The sequence below is a fragment of the Hetaerina americana genome, unplaced genomic scaffold, assembly GCF_022747635.1.
Source record: "Hetaerina americana unplaced genomic scaffold, ioHetAmer1.1.p SCAF_3, whole genome shotgun sequence".
Taxonomy (NCBI): Eukaryota; Metazoa; Arthropoda; class Insecta; order Odonata; family Calopterygidae; genus Hetaerina; species Hetaerina americana.
In genome coordinates, this window is record NW_027286874.1 from 89,954,819 (window position 1) to 89,978,674 (window position 23,856).

At 40.4% G+C, this 23,856-nt stretch overlaps 1 protein-coding gene across 1 annotated transcript in view; it reads left to right on the forward strand.

Annotated features, from left to right (window-relative positions):
• The first annotated feature begins 1,737 nt into the window (after nucleotides 1–1,737).
• Nucleotides 1,738–23,856, forward strand: part of LOC139690460 (uncharacterized) — a 418,847-nt gene continuing 396,728 nt past the window's right edge. Inside the window, exon 1 of the mRNA XM_071587914.1 lies at nucleotides 1,738–2,454. The gene's annotated coding sequence lies outside the window, so the exon portion shown is untranslated. The remainder of the gene's footprint in view (nucleotides 2,455–23,856) is intronic.

The following is a 23,856-nucleotide window of genomic DNA, read 5'->3' on the forward strand; positions in this document are numbered from 1 at the left end:
GGTGGTGTACGAATACAAGAGGAAAGGTTAAGTATGTTGCGATTGGCTATCTGCAGGAATGGATATCTGCAGAGAAAAAAAGAAGACTCTACAAGGATACTAATATGGAGAAGGGGATAAAAAGGTACTACCTCAAGATAAGTAAGATTAAAACTAAAGTAATGGTCTGCAGTCGAAATAAAGGATATAATCACCGAGTAAAACTAGCGAAACACACTGGAACAATTAAAACAGTTTTGCTATTTAGGTAGTAGGGTGACTAGTGATGGAAGAAACAAGAGGAAATCAGACAAAGGCTACAGAATAAGAATGACGACAAAGGCTTTGTATCAGAAGAAGTACTATTAACGGAAAATGGGACTAGCATAGACATCAGGAAGCGATTTTTTCAAAATGGAGACTACTTTTCTACGGACGTGAGACTTGAACAATAGAAACAGCCGAAAAAAATTAAATTAGAGAGATGGAAATGACGTACTTCAGAAAAATACTGAAAATGTAATGGAATAGCAAGAGTAGTAAATGAAGAATTACTTCGAAGAGTGGGTGAAGAGAGAGGCCTGTGAAGAACAGAAGAAGAAGAGGCAAATCGATTGGACATATCTTGAAGCACGATAGTTAACTGAAGATTTTTACCGCAGGAACCATAGAGGAAAAGAATCACAGAGGAAGGCCTAGTATGAGCTACGAGAAACAGAGAATGGAAACTATAGGTGTAAGGATGTATGAGGGAAGGAAAAGTTTGACGGGCAACAAAAAGCCAATCCTCGGATTGATAACCCATGATAATGATGGTGAAACATTAAAAATTGAGTACTTCAAAATGTAAGTGGATGGAGTAGCTTATGGAGGAAACTATTAATATAGGATAACCCTAATAACAAGAAGAAGATGGAAACCAATCAATAAAAGAGGATACATTTTAAGGACCGATAGTTAATTGAAGACCAAATTAATTCAAGGAAATGTGGAGAAAAAAATTATAGAGGAAGGCCAAGGATGGATCACGAACATTATTGATTGGGAGACGTATGTCCTAGAAACTATGAAGAAATGAACTGTTTGGCATGCGATAAGATAGCTCCAGCAAACCAATCCACAGATTGATAAGCTGCGTTGATGCATGGTATTGCAAAGCTGAGAAGGATCTGCATTTCATATTGGAGCGGAATTCAGAGCAAGAGTTTCACGTGTTTTTCCACGCATTAAAAAATTCAAGTACCCAAATGGAAAACTAATTTCCCGGGAAGGGAGGCTTTTGATCCGGCGCGAGCGCGAGATACTACTCAGCAGACACGCGCCTTTCGTTCGGTCGCTGACTAATTCAGATCGTCGAAGGAGAGCGAGGAAGGGGAGCGGATTCTTGGGGCAAGGAGGAAGGAAGAAAGAGGGGTTGTCCCGGCGAGTTTTGGACTCCCTTCTTAGTGGGGACTACTAGGAGGCGAGTCCCCTTGCCTCTCCTCCCGCAAGGGTGTCAGAGGTAGGAGTAGGAGAGAGTGGAGAGAGAGAGAAATGGGGAGGGGTGGAGAGGGAGGATTTCGATCGGCACTTGTAGCGCGTGTGCGCGCGTTCCGAAAAGCCCCCTCCTCCCCCTGCCGTATATTTCCTACCCTCTCCCTTCCCCAACCCTCCTCCCACACTTTCGACCCCCTATTCCCTCCACCCCTCTCCCTGTGCCGGCGCCCTCCGCCCTCCCCACTCGACTCGTCGCCTCCAGTCCCCCGCCGACGACGTGTATCGTCAGATCGCATGTGCCAGGGGCGGCCGAGGTGGCGGCGGCGGAATCAGCAGGTTGCGCGAGGCCCCGAGTCGCCCGTTATTCCGTCGGCGGAGAGACACGAGGGTCGAGCGTTTCGGGGAGCGAGAACCGAGTCGCGCGTCCGGTCAGAGGCGTCGGAGAAGCAGCCGTGACACGCGGCGGGAAAACGTCTTCGCTTCCGGCGATCGTCTCCGATGGGGACAGCAAGAATTTCCCAACGGCCTGTCAAATCAACCTTCACGATGTCGCAGTGATTGAAGATTTTCACGAATTCCCGGCACTCATCGAACGTCGATCGCCTTTGTCTCGCTAGTCCATTATCGTGCGTTTGATGAGGTAGCACGGGAGTTGTTGAACAAGGAAGACAAAAGTGCATTTGTTTTTCACGCGTTGATTCAGTAGTTTAGCAAGGGACGCAAAGGTTAAGTGATGACAAAATTCCCGCCCGGTGGGATGAAGATTTCCCCGGCTTGACCTAGACCGACCACATATTTTCTTACACACTGGTCATTTGACTCGCTGATTGTTTCATCTTTAAGTCCCCGCACGTGTTCAGTGTGAGTGAGTGTTCTGTGAGTGTATGTGTTGTTTGTTCGGAGAAAGCGGAAGGCTTTTCCAGAAGACCTTGATTCCGCCCTCGTTCGACCGGCAATGCCACGCGGCCCTGTGTAATGCAGTCGTTCCATACAAAGCAGGTAAAATTAAATCTACAAACATTCTGGAATTGTCTTTTCTCATTTAATCGTTGGTCTCAGTGAATTTAAGAAAAGGATTTATGATCTTAAGATAAATAATTTTATTTATGCCCCTTCGTAAATTTTCCCCTGTCGATCTCAACGATGAAGCGGTATCATTTGATTTGTACTGCAATCGAAACAGACTTTCTTTCTTTATTTTCTTTCTTTCTTTATTTGCTGGGAATTGAAAAAGCGGAAGGGATCATTAACATTAAATGAAACAATAATATAATTGTTACATAATGTTGAATAATAGGCTAATGGGGTTCGCGGGCTTAAATGAGGTTTGCTTTTGGTTCACGTAGCGTTTGCATCGCCTCCGGATATATTTCCCTTATCATTAATATTGGTGCTTTGATTGAAAACAATGCATCATACTGGTGTAAAATTATACACAATTTTCTTCAGAAATTTTTCACATGAGGAGGAAAAATCATCATTTATTAAAATTAACAATTTATGTTTGCAGAAGCATGACATCCGTTCATAATATAAATTTTGAGGATCATTATTGTTAGATTGATCAAGTATGAGAAACACTAGTTAAAATATTGAATTGATCTCGAGAGTATTTTATCGAAACGGCCAATTAACTTTACAACTCTTTCTTAACCTTTTTGTCTAGATAACACAAGAGGGCGCAATCACCCCCGTTCTGTTTGTTTACTCTTGTAGAATCGAACTTGAATTAGACAAAAAAATGCATATAATTGTTAAGTCCGAGTTGCTCTGGGTGAAATTATCGCCGATGACTAAACCAGGAGTTCATTAAAAATTTAAACGTTATGAATTTCCCGGATATAGATTTGATTTTTTTAATCAAGTGGTGAAAATCCAGAATGGGTGGGCAGATTTTTTGTAAGAGTCAACATCACTGGCCGCAGACTGGCCGCAGTCATTCCTGCTTTCCTCTTGAAAAATTCATTCATCCGCCGCCGTCCGGAAAAAAATGATGACATTTGAACGACATTGAATATTTCCAATTTTAAAATCATCGGAAAACTTTTCTAATCGTTCCTGTCAATAAAAATGAAACACAATGGTTTAATTAACCAATTTTAAAAGGAAAATCCAAAGTTAAACCGTGTTCGCCGTTGTAGTCAATATCTGATGAGCAGTTTCGTAAGGCTATCCACATTTTTGTGTATTCATAAACTTCGGCATTACAAAATCCCCTTTTCCCCATCAGTACACCCATCTCCAGATTTTCATTCTTCGTAATTCCTTTCATGAAGCCCAAAATGACTTACCTATTCCATTCCCTCCTCCAACATTTTCCTTTCTGTGAGAGACTTCAGTTTCTCTCTATTCCCTCAGCGTCCCCTCCAATCACTTTTGCTGTCCTTATCAAATTCTCTCCAGGAACTTACTCTTCTCCCCAACCTTTCCCGTGAACTTCTTCGTTTGTCTTCCTTTTGTCCCACTTTATTTTTTCCATTCTTCTCCAAGCGCACACTTCAAAAGCCTAAAATCTACGCTCATCCTCTTTCCACCGTGACGCGCATAGAAATGAAAGATCCCTAACGAAGCTTTGCGAAGTATTGGTGTTCGCCGGGGTTTTTGTTCATTCCCCCATGTTCCTCATATTTACCTACTCTCGCTGGAACTTCATCGTTCGCCTCGTGTCAACAGTTGGTATGTTCTTCTTAACGAGGCAAAAAAATATTATTTTCGAGACAAAATGATTGGTCTCCATTGTTCCTACGGGAATCTCGGGAAATTCTATTGTGGCCGATGATTGGTGCTCCCCCTTGAGGCAGGGGAGTCGGGAAAAGTTGGCGCCGGACGCCGGGAGGTCCCGAGAGGCGTCGCCCGGCGTTATGTCTCCCCCACTCTCGTCTTTCAAGGGAGAAGGCGGCGCGGCGTGACTGTGGCCGCCGCCCGTCGTCGCGTGCCGGAGGGAGATCAACCGAGGGGGTGTGGGATCAACTCTGTGGTTCACCGCCATCCCCGTGCGGTGTGTATGTGTGTTGGGGAGGGTGAAGGGATGGCTGAGGGCAAGGGAGACAGCGCGTCACCCGGGTCGGCTCGCTCCATTCGCCGTGTTGCGTTGCGCTGCCTCACTCTTCTCACTGCGCCCATTCATTTTCCGTTGCGCAGAACTGAACGCCGTGGTTAAAAAAACTGTCGCACTTTCCTATCAGCATGATTTTGTATTTAAAAAATCTGATAGCCTTTTCGTTCGTTCATCGTACGACTGAGCGAAGAAAACCCCAGGAACCATATTATAAAGACACCGTAGTGGAGTAATATCTAGAAGTTTGACCCTAGGAGTGGATACTCCATAAATGTTGCCATTGAAATTTTGTTATTTCGAAGTTCAGATAATTCCAAATGTAGAATGGACATTTCACGAAAAAATTATGATTCTTGGTAGCGTAGAGGGAATCTAGCATTATTATGTTGTGGGCCGCGGTAGTCCAGGGGGTAGATCGTTAGACGTTTTACAGACCGGAGGGTCCCGTGTTCATTTCACGGACTCTGCGCACCTGCAGCTCCACCCAAGCCTTGCGATTTTTCGGGTACCAGATCTTCCTGGGAAACCATAACCGGCACAGTGAAAGGGACTGGCCCCCCTACCATGATGTGTGAATTTCACACGCCATCGGGCTTGGTACTGGGTGAACTGTACCATCACCTACCAAATCGACCTTCGGGTTGATTACTGTGTTTATGGTTATGGTTTTTATATGTATACAGACAATAAATTATGCACAATCCATCTAATGGTTATATATAATTTAATCTCAGAGATTATCATGGCGTTCTTACACTCTATCTTTCAAACTATAACAACACCTTTTAATTTATGAATGTTATCTAAATCTATGGCACAATTCAAAAACAAATTTCTTACACAGATAAAATCTCTGTAAGAAATATAACAATTGAGAAATCAGTTAGAAAAATATACTAGATCGAAGCCAGTCCAGCCCGAGTAACCTTCCTTTCCGAAGGATTTTTACTGAGATTATAAGTTTACGCACTCACTGAGTAATCAATGGGGAATTTTATGACATTGGAATAACGTTCTTCGAAAATTAATCAGATATTTCTCAACGTATAGTAAAAATCTTTCCATCAAAGTTTATCTTTTCACTCGCTACATTTCTTTATCTCATTGGATTGTACGAGGGTGGTCTGAAAAGTTTACGGCCGAAAAAAGATACAAGACATCTGTTCTGAAATTTTCTGGGGTCGGAAACTTTTCAGATCGCCCTCGTAGGTATGTATTCATTGTCAAGACAAGGTAAATGTCAACAAGAGCGTCAGATTTGGGTGTTGGGCAGAAACAAACAATTCGACAAGGTGCGATGAAATTAAGAAACTGACGGACAGGAAATTAGAATAGAGAGTAAATGAAGATCAATCACGGTAATATAAATTGATGATGCATTAATAATTAATGCCAACAACACAAATTAAAGCATTGAAAGACCATTTTTGAGGAGAGAGCACTTGTACTAAACCAATAGAAACTCTACCTCCAGAAGAAATTGATTCTCACCAAAAAATTAACATGACAATGAAATGTAATGCCATGGGAATGCTTTGAGATAAGAAGTAAACCTCTATTCTATCGCTCTTCATATTGCATCGTACTATCAAATTAACCATTCTTTAATTATCGAAAAATAACCAAACATATCAAGTGTAAGATAGAAAAAAATATGAAAACTATGTACAAGTATTATATATACTATATACTTATATTTTATCGTAAAGTGACTTCGACAATGACTGAAAGTAAAAAGAGCGTTTTCATTCCATCCATTGTTGTATCTAAGCATGGTAAAAATTACTGTGCTGCTGTTTTTAAGAAAACATTCCTTTTTACATGCATTGTTTTAAAGCATCTGATTAGAATAATATTCTCGAAAAGTCAACGGTCTAAACAGAATATTTACTCAATTTCACAGTTTTCTGGAATGACCGAAGTACATGTACCATGTACAAGAACCTGTTTACATATACGTATACATATATATTTTGACCTAATCATTTTCCCTAGAAAAAAATCCTCCTATGCATGTAAACTCCTCAAATAAGTTATTGAGGCAGGTAATGTTGCATGCTTGTTAATGCAACTTTGCTGTAAAGAAAAAAACTTTACTTATATGAGAAATATTTTTGGATAATGCTGTCTATTTCGGATAAAGATTAGAACATTAATCTATCGCCTGAGTCGTTGCTTGGTTCCAGTTGTACTCAGCGATTTTATAATTGACAAACGAAACTGGATTATTATGCCATGGACATTCATCATTAAGAAAATTCGTGAAGCGATGAAATTACCCGTCTTCTACCATCTCAACATAGAGAGAGTGAGTATATTTTTAACTGTTTCTTATAAGACCTACTAGATGGTCATTTTTTATTTTCCACCAGCGTAAGCGTCAACTAACTTCAAATGACGGCTTAAAATGAAAGTGTATGATTTTAAATGTTTTCATAGCAGTTTTACGCATATATTTAATTGCATAAGACTTTAAAAACCTATTTAGTTTTTCTCTCATATCCCGGTTAATTCAGTTTGGAGACGACGAAAGAAAGTGATATAATATGAATATTTCTAAATTTGAATTGCAAATTTTAACTACAAATTGTTCTTAGATATTTGCCACACTTTGTGTGCGGTTTTCCATGGTTCTTTCACCTCTAAAAATGACCTTTGACAATAATTTTGTTTTCTTTTTGAGAAGATCGCCACGAGAAAAAATTTTTAATGATATACGCCGAAGAGGATGATTGTGTCGGGAGAACCTTTTCCTTTTCTCCTTCCTCTAGCCATTAATTGGCGTGTATTACATTTAAAAAAAGTGAGACATAGTAGGGGGAGAAGGGGTTCATTTTAGGCTCCTTGACGCTTTACAAGGGGGACTGTACCGACAAGAGGGACGTTTCATGCTTTGAATTAGGAGCGTTCGAATCATTTAGACGATCGGATAACGTACGATTGCGCGCCTCCTTCCTCTCCTCGCCTTAGCACTACGTGCCGTCGTCCTCACCGCGGGAGTATTCTGCGTGCACGTGCTGCATTAATCACTGAAGCGTTCTTGGCGTCCCTCACAGTCTGTCCTCGCGAATACACATTGGTTCCTGTAATAACGCCGCTCCTTTCCTTCCCTCCGTTCGTGAAACGCCCCCCGGGGGTCGACGACCGGCGAGTTCCGAGTTTTGACTTCGATTCATTAATTAATGAATCTTGGGGGTGAGTGACCCTCGGGCTCTCTCTCGCTTTTGGTCTTACCTCTCCGTCGGGCAGTCCATCCACCTGTCCCCGCCACCCTTTCCTACCCCCTTCCCGCAGGGATTCCCACATCGATTCAGTCACATAGCCTCATGAGAAGAAATGAAATTTGCGACTGACGGCAATTATGAATTTGAAACTATTTCGTGTGACTTAGTCCACACATTTTGAGTTACCAGAGCTAATACGACTTTGTTTTACTCTGGTAATTTGGTACCACTCACATAATCGGCGCAAATCATTAGGTCACTGCACGCCATCCATATCGTAGGAGGGTACGAACGCGAGACTTCAGGGTTTGCAGATTGGCAATCCACTCAGTGTAGGGTGGCCTTAAAATGCATTCATAAATGGGTACTTGCAATTAGATAGTGATATTAAATAAAATGAAATAGAAATGCAGGTGTAGACGGTCATCTATCTTGAAAACCCATGTCAATTCTCTTAAAATAGAGCTCTAACCCTCTGCCATACCCCACGAGGCGATTTTAATGTAGCTTTAGGTGATTTTGTGAAATCTCCGTGGTTTTTTTTGCGAATGTCAAAGGAAAAATTGTCTTATTCGATCAATTAAACCACATAAACGCATCCTATAATTAAAAAAAAGAACGAATTAAAATCCGGAGAATGAAGAATACATTCACCTAGAGTATCGTTAATGATGTAATAATTTTAATATCCTAATTTTGATCTATTAGTAATCGGAGTCTTCGGCATCAAGAAAATAAGCTGCGCGATTGTTTGAAACTCCTTTTAACGCATGAAAGTCATTAAATTCGTTACAATTCACCTTTGGTAGCAAAAATATTGAAAAATCATGCATAAAGTAAGCAGGTAATTTTCGATGAATAGATGTATTAATTCAAGAGATAAGCATATTTCAGGGAAAATGGGGAGCCTTGAATCAAGACTAAATCTGATGATATTGGATTTTAATTCCGAACACGTATCTTTTCCCACACACGATTCCACTAAATGGTTCTTTCATGATCTGCCGTGAACAGAAAATTATGATAGGGGATGTAATGTGCAAAGTGACTATCTATTATCTAAATGCTCGATAAGCATGGAAAATGGTTAATAGTAATCGGATGTGGGCGTAATTCGAATTACCCATTGTATTACTGCCGAATTCGCCGCGAACAATGGATTGTGGTCTCCATCACGACTGACCCTTTGAAACACGGCGACCGATCATTTGATGGCAAAAAAATCCCAAAAATTTGCGTTTGAATTCGTTTTTTGCAAACAATTGAGGGATATTTGAGAAGCGGTCAACAAGATAAGATTTTCAACCTTTGGCCCCGTATGAGTTTGAAGTCTCATAAGCAATTATTTTGTTTTGCAATAAGCTTAAAAAAATTGATTCTAAATAGGGCTGAAAACAGTTTTCATGTGTCAATGAAATACAGTCAATGCTGAAAAACGTTCCGTCGAACTCGGGAATCCTACATAGACAGCCCTTATGTTAGAGACAGAAAGCGTGAATATAGTATGTGTATCTCAAGAAGTTTCCGCTCATTATTTTTGTTTGCTTGTTCTACAAGATTTTTTGAAATTGGCTTTAATATTAATGAAATTACAAAAATTAAATTTGTTTTCATTTTTGGCATCAAACCTGGATCTATTAGGACTGAAACAGAATTTTGTTGGGACTTTTTTTAAAGGAGTCTTCCCTTAAAAACTCTACAATGTCAGCCAAATCGCCAAATAGGTGTTATTGTATGGGAACTTGTATCTATACTCACATTATCATTATTATCGCCGTCTATAATTATCCTTGGAGGCAGCTTTATATTAATAGATAAGAGTAACCGATGTTGAATTGGGAACGATTTTGGTAGAATGACGAAGTGAAGGAGGAAAAGGTGTGTTGAGGAAACCAATTTTCCGGAATTGCCCTACTCTTAGAGAAAAGTGCCATAGTATCCGTATATTAGTTGGTATAGCATTTAAATCAAGAATATTATGCGACGACACATTGCTCATGACGAAGAAGGTTTTAGAACCCATGACCTTCAGCTTATACGCTGAGTATTTGGGTTGCCATTCGGGACCACCACGGGTGAGAAGTATCCCTTTCGACGTTCGCCCCTGAGCGAGCTCACCACGCATTAGGATCACGTGTTTATCCACTATGGACGAGTATAATTCCTATGATAATACATGAAAATACCACGAAATCGCACCGTCGAAAAGGTTAAGCAAATCCTCATTTTACGACCTGGATCAATGCAAATTTCTGTGCCATAAATTAGATAAGAGTAATGCGAGTTACTTAAATTTAGACACGCAAGTTATTTTTTTCCCTTTACCCTAGTATTCACGCCATACGCTAGGAAGAGCGAATTAAAATTGTCTGCGAGGGAGAGTTTTAATGGAATTCACCACAACTACTTTCATTCCTCTCGAGTTTCGCTCAACGTCAGAAGCTTTGCGGGTTTCCCGCCATATTAAGGACGTCAATGTCGCCAACCCATCGACGTGACGAGCGTAATTAGTTCCGCGAGAGGTAAAGAAGGGAAGAGGATTGCGACGGTCGGAGGGTGGGGAAGAGGGAGCGACACTCTGTCTCGCATCGGCTGCCAATTGCTGGATTCACTCACTCCACACACCTCCCCCCCACACTCGCCGCCACTTTCAGACGACCATCTCCTTTCTCTCTCTCTCTTTCCCTCTGTCCCTCCTTCCGTCGTCTCCCCCTCCTCAATCTTCTTCCTTTTGCTGCCCACCTCTCCCGATCTCCTCTTCTTCCCTCCCTACATCTGGTCCTAAAATTGGGTCGGCTCTCGGCCGAGATGGGAGGAATAACCGACGATGGCCGTTGGGAAAGGTTGCTTGTTTTAAATGGAACTCTCCCATTCCACACCCCATCGCACCCACGCTCACTGTGCCTATTTATTTTCGGTATTTATATACTTATTTATTTTTTTAATTTCAATATTTTTTTCTCTGACTGAGATTAAAGATGCTCAAAGCAGCCATGAGAATACCACGTCTCGAGCCGCGGCATCCAGCCAATGAGAATACTAGCGTCAACATTCGCGACCGATTTGCATTTTCGGAAACTTTTTAACTGCCCAGCGAAATAAAATTGTAATCCCGCGATTCAAAATCTTTTACGCTTGATTGATTCGCGTATAAAATGTTAGCAAGTATTAAAAGATTACTAAAATGTAATAGAGCTAGCTACTGGTATGAAATAATGTCTTAAGAATTTGATGGTTTTTGAAAGTTTTAGGTACGATGATAATATTAGGTACTATTATTTAGGCACCGTTAACTTCCCATGTCCTTTGAGAGAATATGTACAAGACTCCAGTTTGATGGGCCAACCTTAATGTTTCAATTTAGCTTTCACTAAACTTTCTACCACTAAACTTTCTACCACTCGGAGGTTATAGCCGGAGTCGGGGAGGAAATGGGGGTGAGGATATGCGAGGATTAGTGAAACTGGGGAAAGGATTTATTCAGTCTCTTTGTCTCTTCCTCTCTCTCTCTCGCACTGCGCTTGCGAGTGCATGCACTACCTCTCCTTTTGTCAGCCAGATAATGCTCTCTTGTTTCAGCTGTGCGCAAGTTTGGGATCAGGTGGTGCTAGGGAACCGAGATGAAGGGCTTTCGGAGTTTTGAGGAAGACTGGGAAGACTACAATACTGCTAAGTGGAGTTGGCTCAAGTTCCACGCCGCCTTAATGTATTGATTACGAAATTAGTATTAGGTAGGGCAAAATTATTGTGAAATAATTACCCTGTCCTCAGACTTCAAGGAAAGCACACAATATGCGTAAATATTAAGCAACATACTTACTTGGAAGACCGTCATTATGATGGCTGTAAGAAAGCACAAAGAGAGACGAATCACTTATCTTCGGATCCAAATGAAACAAAGAGGAATCAAAGAAATTTTTTTGTGTTCATTTTTCATGGAAAATATTTTATCGTCGTGTTAAATACCCCATATTTTGACAGGATATGGACTATTGTAAAATTCAGGTGTTCGGAATTCTCCGTAACCATTATATGACGTTTTCTTGTAAATCGCGATCGTATTCATTTTTTATTGGTGATATGATTATGAACAGCACGATGGTGCAGTAGCATTACTTCCTAAGAACCTGATATAGTAATATAGAAAACTGTTATCTTTATGAAAGCAATTGTTTGTGAAATCATTACACGTTTTAATTCTTTAATAAATTAATGTAGAGTTAACAAAACATAGTGGTTTTTAGTTCGGTTTTCAGAAAAAAACTTAGAAACATTTGTATCTTTTGCTTACCATAGTAGCCAAAACTAAACAATAATATTCTCAGGCTTTTTAATGAAGAGGGTCGTTTGAAGTTGCCTGTGTATTTTCCCTTCGCTCTTGGGCTCGGAATAAATAATAGTTGCACGTGAAGTTCAGATGACGGACTTACTAAAATTGTTTGATTAGGCATAAAATTGGTATTAGATATTGGAAAATTACAATGAGAAATACGAGAATGGTGCTGGTTAATTACAGCACCCTTATCCGTGCAACGTCGCTCTGATGGGTAATGATTAGGCTCCTCGAAAAATTAATGGTCTGCTGCTGCCACCCTTAGAGCACTGTTAGAGCTTTATCTTTCCTTCAAATACAGGCCTCCATTATTTCTTTCTCCATTTATTTCATCCACCGATCTGGAATTTCCACGGAATGAAATAAAAAGAGAAGCTGATTTGAAGCGAGTGAAATTGCGATTTCGCGTGCTTTGTTCGGCGTGAATATGATGACGTTTTCAATGCGGCTTCATGCCGCGCGCCAGACTTTGCACGGCAGCCGCGTTCAAAGGAAATTCGGAGCAAACTGTGGGATTCCCATTCAGTTCCCCCAGGCTTTCTAATCACTAGCAAATAAGTACACACTCGAATAATTGACCCACTGGGTACGAATGTCATGCGCTTCGTGGGACGAGCGTGATGTACATACCTTCTGCACGTGGCTTCCGTTGTATAAAAGGCGGGGAACTGGGGCATTCGCTTGCTTGAATTTTAATGCCTTCATTTTTTCATCATGCTTGTGGCGAGTTATAAAAATTGGATCGGAAAAGATACTTTTGGGTAGAAAAAAATGCTTGTGTGCCAACAAAACAAATGGGTTGGTTCGAATTTTTGCGAGCGGACACATCTTCAGACCTGAAGGTAGCTTAGTCGATCAAGTGTTCTTAGCTTCCATGTCGGTGGTTCATGTTCCGGTGAGAACTTTGTACACCTCTCGGTGTGTGAGTTTCTGGGTACCAGGTCTTCCTGGGATACCACAGGCAGCACAAGTAAAGCAACTGGCGCAAATGCCCTCAAGGTGTGCATTTCTCATGCAGTTCTCAGATTTAGCTCCGAGGTGAGCTCCTCACTATCCTATCAGGCCGCCTTCAAAGTGAATATTGGGATGATGCCGTTGACTGCTAATGAACAAATCGTTGACCAGCCAAAAAAGAATGGTTTTAAAATGATTTTTACACTCTGCAATTGTTGCATTGTAATGCATATTACCAGATGACTCCGTCAAAAAGTTACTGTCGCGGCATCTCCCGCAGTTTCTTGTAATTTGTCAGAGAAAAAACACCCTCAAGGTTTAAAGTTGGCTTTACCCTCATGGGCTGCGGCGTACGCAAGTATGTACGGCATTTCGTCACAACATCTTGCTCCTTTCAAGCCCCCAAAAATTTTGGAGTGTAAGAGGAAGCCTCGGTAGCCTAACTTGCTAAAGTACTCGGCCGGACATCGAGGGATCCGGGTTCTAATCCCGGTAAAGACGAATAATTTTTATACTCTGCAATGGCTGTATTGATCTTATCCTGATTTTGCAAAACTTTGTTGCCAAAACCTATCCCGAGGGCAACGTTGCTCACTTGTGTGCTATACGTATTCGCGCTGCATTTTGAGAGTATTTGAATCTAAAAAAAATCGATTACGACTTACAGATGTTAAATCGTTGGAGGATACATCATTTTCTTGAATAAAAAAAAATTTAATTTGTCATCATCTCAGGTCGACAGTATTTAGATTGATTTGATGCAGTTTGCCATTTATTTCATTTTTCTATTAACCTTTTCATGTGTGTGCGCTTTAAAAAATAGTTAACACTAAACATTAATTAGGGGATTTAACCTCCATTATGCATAAATGCCATGGAAGTGTCAGTGGATAAGGGAATGGAAAATTTTATGGTAGCCGTCCACATCCTTATGGTACCTTGAAATCTACCATTGGTAAACGGCTGGGGGTGCAAGTGCTAATAGAAATGATTCAGCCATTGTATTTGACGGATTGCAAGTGCACAAAGTTCATGTCGGCATGTGCAGCACGCTTACGGTTATTGCAGAGGTCGGCTTGATGACCCAGCGTTGCCCTAACGGACTTCAATTAACGTGGCGGACCTTCGTTATTTTCATGGTACTTGGATGAAGTGGTGGTAGCGTCATTAACTGGTTCATGTGATCTCAAATGCAGCTTTCACTTTGTAGTCAGCTTGACAACGGCAGTTAGTTGGGAGTGATGTAAAGGATTTTTTTTATGACGAGATCAAGGTTTTTACTCCAATGAGAGAGCTCAAGAATAACTTGGACGCTAAACTATTTGAATGCCGATCGTGCAAGTGTGTGTGAGAGAATGAATGGGAGAGGTGCATGAATTTGAAAAAAAAACGGGAAAAAAAATACGCTACCTTACTGTCAACTTAACGGCGCACAATTTCGGGCGTAACACGGAACGACAGGATAGGACTTGGTCTCCTGGAAAACGATTGTTTCAAAGTGTCATCCATAGACGACCATCCACGCAAACAGAGAGAGTGCGGCTTTCCTTTTCGGTTAATAGCCTCGCGGGGGAAATCTCGCGCTTTAAGAGTTTTTTTGTGCGGTGAAGGGGGAGGAAATAGTCGCGAGGGCGCTGATCATGTACGCCCGCCTCGAGGACGCGGTAATCGCGCGCGCGCGATGGAGCGTCGGCTTAGTCATTAAAACAAAGCTCACGACGGGATTAGGGTCAGACGGCGAGGTTATCCGGGTTAAGGGTACGAGTTAATTGGAGCCCCTAGCGCCAAGATAACTGAGCTGCAAATCAGTTTCATCTCAATCAAGAGTGCTTGCCGCTTTTGCCGTGGCGTTTTAGTCGATTCGCACACTCATATCGTTTGATCGCTTTACAGTTTACCTCTTCCGTGAATTTATTTTTTAAAAAATGCTATCGCCGCGAGATATTCTGATTTTAGGCGTAGGTAGGTACGTTTTCTTGTGAAGCGCAAAGCTTTTCCGCATGATACTCATTAAGCGCGAAATGAAAATAAAAACTGCTGATAAGTTCTTTCCGTTCCATTCTGCTCCTCAAGCTTGAATGAAAGAATGCCGATAATTGAATAATTCTCGCTAATGGCTGCATGTGGCGCATGTAAAAAGTGTTTTACGAGCTGAACGGTTTCACTTAAATGCTCTTGAAGTGAATTTTCAGGTGCTATGTTGCAATGCCTTAGCTGAATCGGGAGATCGGACTAGAACGCAACTCTTTCAGTGTTTTTATGTTACTTGAAGCCGATAAAATTGACTTGAGTGTTGCGTTCAAGCACTTTGCCCAATCTTCTGTCCTTTAATAGAGACGATACCTTCCATGTTATTGATTTAAGCGCATGCAATATGTTAAAGTCGGCTTTAATTCGATTTCCTAACACGTTCTTCAGCAGGAAGAGAAAATAGCTAACTCTCGCACGGACACAAAGAAGAAATAAGTATGACGTTATCCTCCTTACTGTCATAAATCTTGAGCGGACTTCTATAATAGATTAAGATTTCAAATCATGTAGTTATAACGTAGGAGTTATTGATACAAGAGTCTTTAAAAACAATTTTTCGGAGAAATATTACTAAAAATCCAAAACTAGGTGGTAAATAAGGTAACCATAGTGCGTTGACATTAAACCTAAACTTAATTGTAATATTCGACTCCAAATCCCACCGAAGTTTTTTTTAGCGATATTTTCAAATTTATTTGGCTTTGAAAATTCTAGCCGCAGCAGCTAGTTATTGAATCTGTGAAAAACGCGTTTATCGATATTTATTCATGACGATTTTTGAAGGTCAATTTGCTGTATCTACCCGTGGTTCAATCCATCACAAGGAGACATCGAGTCTGAAATACTCGTACCTGAATATTATCAGTTCCGCCTCAAAGTACCAATGAGAATAGAAGCGCGATGGCTTGGTGATCAGCGCGTCTAATAGGTAACTAAAATGACACGGACCTTATAGTTCCGTTCTCAACAATGTTCTTTTTTGCATTGAAATGTTAGGCGAACCCTATTTATCCAAATATACTATTATCCCTCAGACCACATTCAATTTAATTGTGAATTTTGATGATTTGAACCTTTCCCGCTTTAAAGCTCGATGCCGTGAAATTATTTTCCTCCGTGGACATGATAACCTCGTTAAATCGGGCGGAACGAGATGGATCCCTGAAAAATAGATGCCACTCGAACTGACGCGTGATAACAAGCCAGTGATAATAATCTCCCTGCCCAGCAACATTTGGAGATTGAATGGGGAGAGGGCGTAATTTATCGATGTTCCGGATAATGAGGTCGACGGGAGCGAGAGAAATATGCGAAGCCATCCATATGACTTTCGAAGAATTACGCGCCAGATCTGTGTGGCAACAGAAAGAAGGCTTGTCAAGAGCAGAGGCGTAGGCGAAGCCCTCCATCCGGGAATTGCCTTATTCATTACATGGAGATTTATTCAACGAAATCCGGGCTTTAGGGATCTATGACCACCTTCGTGTCCTTCATTTGCGGAAATGGCATGCTCATTATATAGGTAAGTTGGCGGCGGTCAGATTTCAACTAATTTATTATTCACGGAATTCAATGTGCATAAAAATATTTGATTTTGCGAAAATAAGGGTTTTTTTCCTATTCAGCAAGAAAGCCATGGGGTGTAGAAAAATAACCCCACTTGGATTTTATTACTTGTGCATATAGGGATCACCCGGATTTGATACAAGGACCCAACCCGATCTTAAAGGTTAGCCTGAGAGCTCTCTACTCAGTGGAAAGGTAACCCAATAGATGTCCACGCAGATCATCAGTGTGATAACGGGCGAAGGAGGGAAAATCCTCCAATATGCCGCGGGTAATTTTGCAAAATATCCGGATCCCAGGAAACATCCAATCCTATTCCCCATCGAATCGAAATAAGAGTATTTTCTGAAGGCAAGTCGGTATCCCTCGAGGGGAATTGGTGCTCCCTAGAGGGGAAGAGAGAGAGAGAGAGAGCGAGAGGGAGACGCGTGCACCCTCTCACCCATCGCGCGGTAAAATTAGAGCGCCGGGTGTGGCCGGTAATTGTTAGCCGGCGCAATTAAGGCGAGTCAGGTCGTGAGTCACGCCGTCGGACACCTAGGAATTAATCGATAGAACCCCGTAATTTCATTTTATGCTCAGCAGAATTGGTGGATCGTCCAATGTCGTTCCCCTTTTCCAGGTTTGCCTCGAATCCAGAGAATTTTTTTTAACTCGCAAATTGTTTTTGAAGAGGTAATCGGAGATTCTTCCTACAGCCACTCGCGCTAATTGCCTGGAAGAAAGGTTCCTTACGGAGAGGAGGATGAAAGAGAGAGAGAGAGTGAAAAAATGGGAGAGAGAGCGAAAAAGGGAGGGAGAGAGAGAGAAAGAAGGGGAGGTAAAGAAAGACAGTGACGAGTCCAAGATGAAAATGAAACCGCGCTACGTTTCAGGTGGGAAGAGTTCAAGTCTCATCAAGTGGGCACAAAGGACACAAGTCCCATCACAAAGGGCGCAATTCATCTATGGGGCAAAACGTTTGGAAAGAAGAGCAAAGATATCGCTTCTCCACTCACCTCCATAAATATTAAAGAAAAGGAGAACCGAAAGGGAACGGTTCAAGAATATACGTTGAACACCACATTGGTTTAGGTTCTTAGAACAAAAATATAAACATATATACGAACACCCAATATATGTATAATTATGTTTCTATGTTACTCATATAGTCGATAGGATGTGAAGGTTTTCTTAATATGTAACAAATATTCTTAAACGGCGAAGTGGAACGGTCTAAACTCGGATCCATGTAGTCCAGGGCAACGCTAAACGGGGCCTACTGCTATGTCGGCAAGGACTTGGGGTATATTGACGGAGAGCATTGCTATGATACTTAATCCCATTTACCAAACAACTGCAAAGTATAGTAATGGTAGTTGAGGATCAAAAGTTAAAGGCCTTTAAACGTAATTATGCTGCTGAAACTGCTAATCAGAGAAAAAAAAATTGGAGTGGTAAAAAGTTTGATAGAAAAGAGGAAACTTTTGATGGAAAAGAGGGCGAATCAATCACACTCTAGGCCCTACCTCTATGCATGATGCGTACCTCCCTAATTGGACGAAAGGAGGTTTGAGTTAAATGCGACTGAATCAATTCGCAACCTGTAGAATACATTGATTTTGCAAGAAAATGAAGAGTTAAGCCAATTTTCCTATGCCACGCCTTAATGCAGGTTTGTATAAAGAACATATACATAATATACTATCATATTTAATAATTAATAAACTATCATAATTATCGGAATTAATATACTATCATATTTCTACAACATTTATACACCCATTTCTTAATTGATACTAATTTCATTGTAAATGCAATAGTGGATCGGCTTTACACTAGAAGTACGCCGTAGTATCAGAAGATTAATTTCTTTAACTTTTAAGAATATTGATGACTACATCAATAATAGAATGCAGAATATAAATTTCAACTGAATGAGATGAAATATGATATAATGAAATTGTAAAAGGTTTGTATAAAAAGTATCGGGAAAATTTTTTCCTGATGTGACTGTACGTCGCAGCGCGCTCGAAACGCGCAGACTCAGTGGTGGGTTGTCTGACCTTCAACATGCGCCAATCGCCTGCGAACGTTCGCTTAGACTGGATCGAGTTTTTAATCGATCCCAGGCGAGTGACTTGGTGAATGCGCAAAATGCAGCGAACGATTGAACAGCGGTAGGCCATCAAATTTTGTTTTGGACTGGGGAAATAGGGTACGGAGACTTTGAGCATAATTCGCCAAGTGTTCAAGTATGAAAGCATGTCACAGACTGCTTTTTTTTAAGTGACACAAGCTCTTCAAAGATGGCCCAGAGAGTGTGGAGGACGAGCTCCACGCTGGAAGGCCGTCGACATCAAGAACCGATGATTACGTGCAGCGTGTGCGTGAAGTGCTGAATTCAGACCGTCGTTTAAGTGTGCGTATGATCGTAGATCGTATTGGCATTAATAATATGACAGTGCACATCATTATCACTGAAAATTTGGCGATGCGAAAGATCTGCGCTAAACTCGTCCCGAAGGTCTTGACGAACGATCAAAAGCAGAATCGATTGTCTGGTTGCGAAGACCTTCTGCAACGCGTTGAAGAAGACCCCGACTTTTTGGACAGTCCCGACTTGGTACCAGCAGACTATTTGCTATTCCCCCAAAAGTGAAATTCTCCCACAAAGGACACCACCCTAAGTGCCTTCTTAGAAGCTTGTACACGAACCCTTAAGGACCTTTCGGAATACGCCCATCAGGGAGCCTTTGAATCGTGGAAAAGTCGATGGCAAAAGTATGTCGATGCTCAAGGGGTGGAGTTTGAAGAATTTTGAGGCGTTTTAGCAATATTTAAATAAATCCATTTTTATGAAACTTTTCCCGATAATTTTTATATAAAAATTGTTTAGTGTGTGTATTCTCTTTGCATAAATATCATTTAGATTTTTCAATTAATAGTTAAGAGCATAATCGTATTTTAGAAAACCAGGGCTCCTAACTGCTATTCAGATTTGACCATATACGTGTTTGTGCATGCTTTCTTGGATATCGTTACTTTAGTTGCATTTTTATGGACACGCGAGTAAATGTGACGAAATGCACCAAATTAGGTGACTCTACCAAAATTTGTAGCCAAATTTCCAGGAAGTGCCGTAATTGCACAGGAAAAATTTCGAGCATTTTAAAACGAACGTTGAGAAACCCCTACTAAATAAACCGTAAGTTCAAAAATACTCTAGAAATAGAAAGGTTTTCTCGAAGGGTCAGTGCTTTATCGGACAATGTGCCATTATGAGTACGGCATTTTTTAGCTTACCATTAGTACGAGCCATGTTGTCTGCCTTCTCTGAGCCAAGTTGCGTGACGCTAGCATTGCCTGTGTTGTTTCTGTGATTGTTTACAATGTTTAAAAAAATTGAGAACGCCGCCAGTTGTGAAGTGAGGGCAGTGATTAAATTCCTCAATGCAAGAAACGTTCGCCCATGTGATATTCATCGCCAATTAAAGGAGGTGTATGGAGACAATGTAATGGACGAGTCGTCTGTTCGGCGGTGGTGTCGCAACTTCAACATGGGGAGGGGGAACACACACGACGATGAGCGTTCGGAGAGACCGTCTGTCATTACAGACCAACTGGTGAGCTCAGTTGACGAATTCGTGAGGAACGATCGGCGCGTCACAATTGATGACATCTGTGAGCATTTTCCCAATGTTTCTCGAACAATTGTTCATGAAATTGTTAAACACCATCTGCATTATGCAAAAATTTGTGCAAGATGGGTCCCTCGCGTATCTCAATGAGCTGGCGGCGAAGGACTATGCAGCAGGAATACAGAAACTTGTCACACGTTATGACAAATGCCTTAATTTGCTTGGAGATTATGTTGAGAAGTAGTTTAAAGTATCCTCTTTCAAATAAATTTTTTTATGTTTGTTAATATTTACTTTTGTGTCTTTATTTCACGAACGGGTACTACTTTCCGGATGACCCTCGTATGTACCTTTGCTTATCTTAGCGCTATAAGTAATGGTATAAATCCACTTGAAACGGCCTACAATTTCTTAAATTTAGTTCGACAAAATTTTTATTTGAAAGCCTTTAAATATTATATGCATATTTTATAAATATTGTCATTATAATTGCCGTGGTGCAATGTACTAATAGGAACATATAAAAGAGAAGATATAAATGGAAAGGTAAATTGTGCCATTCAATATAAGTGTGCATTTTATTGAAAGTAAGTGATAGTAAGTTAGTTTCAAAACCTGAAAATTCTAGTTTAGCATAAGGGATGTCAGGAGGTAAGGGAATTGAAGAAAATGCTGGTGTAATTTGATTTAATAATACGTGTTCCAAGGGGAAAATCAGGTTGTTTTCAGCACGTATTTGCATGTATATGCACATACGTACTGAAATGTCGCATGGCAAATGTTGGAGCGGTCTTCTTGGTTTCGTGGTGGTATTGGTCTATTAGCGTGGAGAGTAATATGCACTTCGTTGTGACTTAGAATCTCGTTAGTAGCGGATACTTTCTTATTTAAATCTACTTATTCAGAAGTTTACTTATTTTATTCTCTGAGCGGCCTCAACAATTTCCAAATATTGAGTGGTTTTGGAATAATTGCTTTGCGTCTGAAATAAGCTAGAGTGTAATTTTATCGACTAAAATAGAATGTGACTCTTCCTGATGTGTGAGATTCCTATCTTAGCTCCTCTACCAACAATTTCGCTCCTCTTTTAAAGATAATTAACACATTTAGTGGGTATTATTTGAACTTTCCGTAACCTATTTCACTATAATTACCTACCAAATTAGACAGTGACAATTTTTCTTTGAAGTGAACCCTTGAATTTTGGCGTGTGATCCTCATACAAGATCATGAGTGAGGGTAACTTACGAGCGCTTGATATTTCAATATACTTACATCATTGGATTAAAAAACTGTATAATTGTACAAAAGAACGAGTAATACACATGGATATCTTTTTCCAAAATTTCGGTCAGTGCATTCAAATCTTGAATATTCTAAACCGGAGTGATTAAAATGGCTCTGATGAGAAATCGAAGAGATTTAGACTCCAGAAAACTGTAAAATTTGGTAATGTCGTCATTTCAAATTTTAATAAAAATTACTGGAATTTTCCTTTGGTAAGGGAAACTCCCAGTTGACGAATTGATTCAATATAGTTGAATTTGAGATTACGATCTCTGTATTTTCGTGTACTGATTTATTTATATTTCTATGAGGTTTCTGAGAAGTTAGATTTTTTTTGACGGCACCATTTAGGGTACACGGTCCAGTACATCCGATATTAATAAATAAACAAGACTCATAGTCTGGTTGTCTCTTTTGTTCACTTTAAATTCGATCGAAGTCCCTGATAATTTTTATTGGTTTGAAATGCACACGTTGGATGACCAACCTAGGAGGTTTACTTTGTATTAGTCTAGTCAACACTCATTAGTCGACCTTTCAATATTGAAGACGTAGGAATTCGATGGCGTGCAGATGTGGAAGTACTTATATGCTAGAAAGATTGGTAAAAATTTTAGATGATAAGAACAAGTGCTCGTTTTTATATGAAACATGTATGAACTCTTGGTATAAACAATACCTTCTTATGGAGAAAACTGTCTAGGCATTGATTGGAAAAAGGAATTGAAGGTCCTTTCATTAAGAAGAATGGAAGGATATTTCAACGGAAATTTTCAAACAGTGGTAGTTTTGTTACTATTTGTTATGAGGCGAATGGCCGATCATTGAAGTTTCGCTCCCTCTTTGTAGCTATTTAAGGATTTTCTATTGTTCTTTGATCATTGTTGGGAAAGCAACATCCATCTTTTGAGTTACAGCTAGTTAATTTTAATGGGTCGTTCGCCACCATTCTCGTCGCATGCCCCAAATTTGTTTTCAAATCGCTGCTGTTTGGAATAATACTGCTACGGAAGAATAGAAAATGTGCAAAATCTAGTGATCCTAGTTCCTCATGCGGAGAACGTGAGGTGTAATACACCGAGGCAAGCGATCAGTTAAAATAGTTCAATCTAATACTTGATTGCCTATCTTTGTGTTCTCTAGATATAAATTCATACTGAAAAAGCTTCTCAAACATGAGAAAATACTTTCCTAGGGGAATGGGATCTTCGGGTCTGGAAATTTTCAATTATTTTTGAATTTTCATAAGTTTCCTATTGCCATTTCCCTCCAGCTTCCGCATTTTTGAAATATTTTACTATTAATAGCGAACTTCACTCTTTCACTAAATTTTTTCAAAACCTCATTACTCTGCCTCTATAGTTATGTTCGAATTTATTATCCTCATATCCCAAAACTTAACATTAATTTTATTCTCCGCATAACTCGCTCTCACCGTCCTCAGAAATCCACATCCATAAAGACACCAGTCTACACTCAACCTCATTCTTTGCATTCAAACTTCAATAAATGATTTTTAAAAGTATTTTTGACTAAGTACTGATTTTAAAAATCTATATCCGTTAGCTCTTCTACGTGCTGATTAGCTAAGGTCTATTCCACGAACGTAATTGCATTTCAAATGAACTTTCTGTTAGGTAGGCGAATTATTAACTTAAATGTGAGTTTGAAAATTCTCCATTAAAAATAACCGAATGGCTTTTGATTGAATGAACGACTGAATTCGCTTAGGATAGTTTAACTCCAGGAGGATTTCTAAGGTTATACGTGATCTGTCCCAAAAAATAAGCAGAATAAATCGGGGGAAAACTTTATTGCAGATCAAAGTACAAATTACCAAAACTCGTCAAAACAGCACCCTTGTGCATGAACACACCGATGTCAGTGCATCTGCGACGCTTTTGGTACACTTCCTGAAAGGCAGAAAACCTCGTTCAGGCACCTCGTTGTGGCATCTTTGACATAAACCAGTGGTCCAAAATGGTATTCAAAGGGGTCTTACTTGGGTCGTACTCAAATCTTGCCACGAGAAACCACCTATTCTAAAAAATTCGGGTCACTTTCACGGTGGTCCAAGAGGTCCAAGGCAAGATTGTCACACAAGCAGTCTTCTGACAGCACCTTGGAGACCATCTTGGCACACTTTTCTCATGGTTAAATCTCCTGTAAGAATGCAATTCACTGTGGTTTTCTGAATATTGCACTCTTCTGCTAACTTTCTAACACTTGGGGATCAGTCAGATTTGAGCATGTGTCTCACGTTTTGCACATTTTCATCACACTGTGTTGTTGATGGATATCCATGGCATTCCTCATCATCAAACTCCT